General features: G+C 32.2%; 1 pseudogene; it reads left to right on the plus strand.

The window, feature by feature from the left end:
• Positions 1-1,605: 1,605 nt before the first annotated feature.
• LOC149182103 (DNA mismatch repair protein MSH5 pseudogene) lies at positions 1,606-3,092 on the plus strand (annotated as a pseudogene).
• The last annotated feature ends 3,114 nt before the right edge of the window (positions 3,093-6,206 follow it).

The raw sequence follows: 6,206 nt of genomic DNA on the forward strand, positions 1-6,206 counted from the left end.
CTACCTCCAACAACCCTCCTAAACAACCTCTAACTACCCTCCTAAAGAGCCCTTAACAACCCTCCTAAACAGTCCTCCTTAACTACAAATAAGTTCCCTTCATGGACTATGTCTAGGGCACCAACATGACACATAAGACCAATGTATTAGGGATCTGTTTAAGGGCCTAGATAAGGCACTGTGTGCAGCATTAATGTCTCCACCATGACTGAATTTATGTCTATGTTTAGGGCTTCACCTTGACTTTGTTCTAGATCTAGGAGCTACATAGATCCTTCTTACCCATGGCAGCATATAGGGAAACTCTTCTTAGGGAAGCGTATCTCTTAGGATATCTCCTCCCACCAAAACCCAAAGACAAGTGAAGAGGAAGAGAACACAAGAAGAGTGTGTGCAAATGATTAGCAAGCCACCTATTTTTATACTAAAACATTGAGCATAAGTGGGGGCAATTTGGTTGTTGGCCAACCTTGATGAATTGTCCCATAACACAAATAAATTCATATCTCCATGAATACATGTCAGAATCAGATTATCTTTAGATCAATCTTATACCTCTCGACGAGAGGAATCCAAGAAAAATAGCAGTTTCCATAAATAAGATGACCCACATGGATTTTTGCCCTAGTTTTCAATTTTAACAAAACCCCTGCAAGCATTCATAGCCTGATTCTACAGAATGTTGATGGCACTACTGTCCTTGTGATCAAAAGGTCAATAAATAAAAAATTGGAGACTAAGGAATCTAATGTATCCTGGACTAGCTTCCTCTATGTGGTAAAGAGGTCAGACCCAAACTTTGGTTTCATTACAAATGTTAACATTTGGAGGCCTCTATTACCCTTCATTTGTAAAACGTATTGGATGTAAGAAAAAAATCACACTTTTGCATCTTACACAGTTTTCAAGGCATATGCATATTTATGCATGAAGAGCAGGCCTGATATTACAGAATATCAGGTATTTATACCATTTTTTTCAAATGACCCAACCCTCCTTGAATAATGTTGGATTGGGCTTCACCAAAATGATACACTTCTACATATGTTTTTTCTCTCAAAGGAGTACAAGCTATTTTTGGATGGCACTCAATCAATAGCCATTGGATTAGTTTTTCTAACATATATACATGAATTCAAACCAATTATTCTTCAAGCTAGTGCTTTGGATGCAACCCAAAATTAGTTTGGGCATGGAAAGCCTTACGCCCAAAATACCAAAGAAATGAATTCACTAGATAACAACACGTCTAGTTGCATCATCGTTCAATTGGGAATACAAGATTTTAGTTTTCTTTGGGGCCTTGCAATACTGATTTTGTGTGACCAATACCATGCAAAATCATTACCATCCTCCAGCTCCTACATCTACATTATAAATGGAAAACTAGCTCAAGACATCCATACAAATGTAGACTCTAGGTTGCTCTCAAAACAAGACTTTTATGACAAAGAGATGCTTTCCTGCAAATTTTGTCTGGAGTTCTTGTAGATGCTTATAACAGCAGTCACTTTAGTCTTGTCAGTCTTGGAATAGGTTCTCAAGTTTTACCTGGATGATCGCATAAACAATGAAATATTTTTATTTATTGCAATTGAATTTTTTATGTACTGCAACATTTTTGGAAATGATAACTTTGTTATTCCTAATCATGGTGATGTAATAGCTACCTTTTCAATAATTTCTGGAAGCCTTGAGTATTGGTTCGCTCATAGGTTGTTACGTTCAAAGGTCTCAAACAACAGGTTGAAGCATGATAAGCTTTTGAACAAGTGTTTGGAATTTTTGAATGAACAAAAGCATTTGGTGGTTTGTGCATGTGCTCATGAACATCTCAATTCCATGATGAACACTGAAAGTGATGTGCAAGTTCATGTTGTTGGGGACCTTCTTGCTATGCTACAACAAGAGATGCTTGTCAACACTATTGAAATGAAGAAATATGACACCACACCAATAAAATTTGACAGGGTTTCATAGATCTCATTAAACAAATTTTTGAAAATTGATGCTACAAGTTATGATGCCTTGCAAATTTTTCAAGTTGATAAGCATCCAAGCAACATGGGCATTGGCAAAGAAAAGGAAGGATTTTTGTTATTTGGCATGTTTAACAACTGTGTCATTGTCATGGGCTGATGTATTTTAAGGACTTGATTCTTAAGGCCTATATTAGATCTCAACATTTTGAATGGTCGTCTCAACACTATACCACTACTCCATCATTGTGAAGAAATGATGTCATTGCTACACAACACTTTGAAATATGTGAAAGATATTCCACATCTACTCTATATTTGGGTGTCCAAGTTATCTATCAACATTGGGTGATTGGACAACAATGTCAAAGAGTATGAGTTCCATTTCACATACAAGGAAATTTTTTGAAATTGGGATTTCAGAAAGACAACATGAGCATGTAGGAATGTTCAATTTGAATATTGTAACACAGGATTTTACATGCATTACAATTGAGCTTGTCCATATCTATGAAGTTTGAACTAATAAATGAAGTATTTGCCTTTAATCAAGGAAATAGAAACAAATATAGAATGACGATTTCATCTGACATTTGTCTAGAATTGGATGAATTGAAGGAAGTATACGAGGGCTTACTTGAGAATATTTCAGAACTTGAACTAAAATTCCTCCCATGCCAAGCTAATAATCCCAAACAAGAGTCCATTATCTATATACCCCAAATTGGTTATCAATTGTGCCTTTCTGGACTAAAACTCGACGATAGTGAATTTGAAAATATTAAAGACAAAGAGTTTTCTTGTGTAGGTGAAAAGGATCATCAGGAAGTGTACTTTTATTATACTTCAAAGAAAAAAGAGTTAGATCTTCTTCTAGGAGACATCTATCATAAAATGTTAGATATGGAAAGAGTCAAAATAAAAGATTTGGTATTGCAGCTTTAGCCGTTCTCAGTGCATTTGTATATGACATCAAAGTTCATTGGGGAGTTAGACTGCATGCTCTTGCTGGCATTCATTGCACACCAGTACATGTATGTCAAGCCAGTGCTCACTGCAGAGGATTCACTTGAGATAAAAAAAAGGAAAGCACTCATTTTATATAGGGAATAATGCTTTATCCCTCTCTAAAACATGTGCAAGCATTGGCAACCTACCTTTACAGAATGTCGATGGCACTATTAACCATATGATTAGAAGGTCAATACATAAAAATTTCACTAGCACAAAATGGATAATTAGTTACTAAAACAACGACTAAAATTTGCACATAAATGACTATTTTTCGGTCGGTGACCAGTAGTAGCTAATTTACAGTATCTTATAATGTGACCAACTTTTAGTCATTTTTAGCTTAGTTATTAATTGATTGTCTCAATTTTATCATCTAGCAGTATATTTAGTCATAAATCTGATCATTGATTTAGTTATTGATTTAGTCATTAATTGTCACAATTAATGACCAAATATACAACAAAATATATTACTATATGATCATCTGAGAAAACCAATTAATGACCAAAGAAATATGACCAAACTGTTAGTCGTGTTATAAGATACTATAAATTAGCTACTAAAAGTCATATATATGAAAAATTTAGTCGTCATTTGAAACTAATTAATGACCAAAGGAATATGACTAAATTTTTGTCGTGTTATAAGATATTGTAGGTTAGCTACTAATAGTCGTATATATCCAAAATTTAGTTGTAATTTGTAATGAAAAATTAATCATTTGCAGTAATCAATTATATTTTTTTGATAGTTTCATATTGATTATATAAATGACTAATTTAGTGGTTTATATTCATTTAATTTATTTTTATTAATAATCATTATAAACGATTAATTTATTTGTATATTAATTTTATTTGTGTTCATCATTAATCAATATAAACTACTAATTTAGTAGTTTTAGATTGATTTTATGTGTTTATTATTAATCAACATATATTAATTAGTATGATTTTGCGACTAAATTAAAAATAAACGTCATACAATGTGAATTGGTTCATCTAATATGAAAATTCAAAATTACATATGTTAGTTAAAATAGTAAACAATATCAAGTGCAGCTATAAATAATTTCAACCAGAGAAATTATATTATATGAAATATCGAGTATTACAATATGAGTTTCCAACTTAACATTGGTTGGACTACAATTTACAAATGAAATGTTGTTTCATCACTATAGAACATTATCGTTGTGCTATCAAGCAGGTGAATTCACCAACTATGAAGACTTGAACATCAGTCTCTGTGTGTGTCTTATGTAGGATATTGGCTTTAAGGGTACCACTAGACTGGTTCTCTTCTCTCTCTTTTTGTATTTGTCACTCCAGTGTTAGTGTTCTCCTCTTTCCTCAAATCCTGCTGCTTACCACCATTACTAAGTTCCTTTTATAGAAACAAAAGAACCTAGAATGCACAGTGTAAGACATGAAAGACGATGAACACTAGAATATAAAAGAAATTAGACTATAAAGGATTTATATTACATATACCTCAACATCAACAATGTTAAAGCCATTCTTCCCCATAAAAGCAAGAAACTCGACCATGTTTCCTTGAATTGAGCGATAGTGGCCACTATGTGGCCAGATGACCTGTATAAATAAATTAAAGTCACCATGGAAAAGAACATCTTAGTAACTTAGTATTCAACCTTTAGGGAAAGCTTAGGCACAATCATGGCAACTAAGTTACATGCTAAAAAGCTCAAGTTGTAAATAACTTGTTAAAAAAAATAATCTGAGGTGTGATGTCTAATCATTGTCATTTTATTCACAACAAAAATTTGTTGTCTAATGCATGAACTTGGTCAAGTATATAAACAACATGTTCTCGAATAAAAATATGAAACTAAAATTTTCTAATAATTATGAAAATCTTTCAATACAAAACAGTTAAAAGGATTTCAATCAATATCGTGTAATATTAATTTCCTCTTCAAGCTTTAGTTGTTGTTTAAATAGACATAATACTAAGTACTTTCAATTTCATAGCTAAAATGTAAAGAACAATCGAAATAAACGTTCAAAATACAATAAAACAATAAAGAGACGATATCATGGAATGGAAATTGCAATTATAAAAAAATTGTTTACCTATCCATCGACATCTTATCACGCATTCCTAAAACATTTTCTTGCCCAAATAACCATGAGGTGAAATAATCACAACATTAAGAACCATAGGAATACTTACTAGAAACATTTCCAAAGTTGATGGTTGAAGTGCCTGAAGGATCTCCAACAACAAATGAATCATATCCAAGACATGATCTCTATATTTTCTCCCCATCCTCTTTCTAATCATATTTCATGTAACCTTCCCACACCAGAGTCAAGTAACAATCAAATGAAGGAATTGACATTTGTTTTTATGTTTTATATGCATAAATTTTGAATATACTTTGTTTTGGTAACATATTAATTTGTATTAAAAGCCTCCCTGTCATGATAATGTACAATAGAGTAGAACATCAGAAAAATTGACCTCAATGAGGTCCTCTAACAATTTCTACAATATCAATATTTGTCTTGCTGTGATATCTTGGATAGAAAAAAGAACATATCTACAAACGAAAAAGCCATATATTACTTATGTTCAAACTATGTATATGGTGTATTCTTGGGTAGCTTTTTAAGATGTCCCTCTACCTTGATTGTAGCTTAGTTAAACTCTATATCCTTTCATTCAACATCAGTTTCTACAAGATAAATGTCATACATTATTCTTTCCCATTTCTCAACATGCTAGCTATGATAAATTGAAAGTCACATAAAAGCAAGAGAAAACCATTTTCTAACCAAAACAAATAAACAAACAATGCCTCTAATAAAACTTCACACCTCAAAACTTACTCTGCCATGTGATCAGACTAAAGGTGATACTCTTTGAATCATATTTAGGTCATATTTAATGGGATATGCGCATTTTTACCATGATTTCAATTGGTGCTAAAAGAAATATATAAATCTAGGATATTATCAGTGAACTTACAATATAATTCAAAAAAATAATGTCATTATAAGGTATGGAGAGAGAAACATCTTCATAACTAGGATTCTCTATTTTAGTTTGGTTTGAGTTGAGTTGGTATTTGAATATATATTTTTCTCTAAAGAAGTGAAATAGAAAGATGAGAATCGAAATAACCCTATGAATTTTTAATTAATTCATATTATATATCTCTAAAACAGACAGGTCATCCTTCTCTGC

The sequence above is a fragment of the Pinus tabuliformis genome, chromosome 3_2 (assembly GCF_031772625.1).
Source record: "Pinus tabuliformis cultivar Carrire ecotype Pingquan chromosome 3_2, CPIR1, whole genome shotgun sequence".
NCBI classification, from domain to species: Eukaryota; Viridiplantae; Streptophyta; class Pinopsida; order Pinales; family Pinaceae; genus Pinus; species Pinus tabuliformis.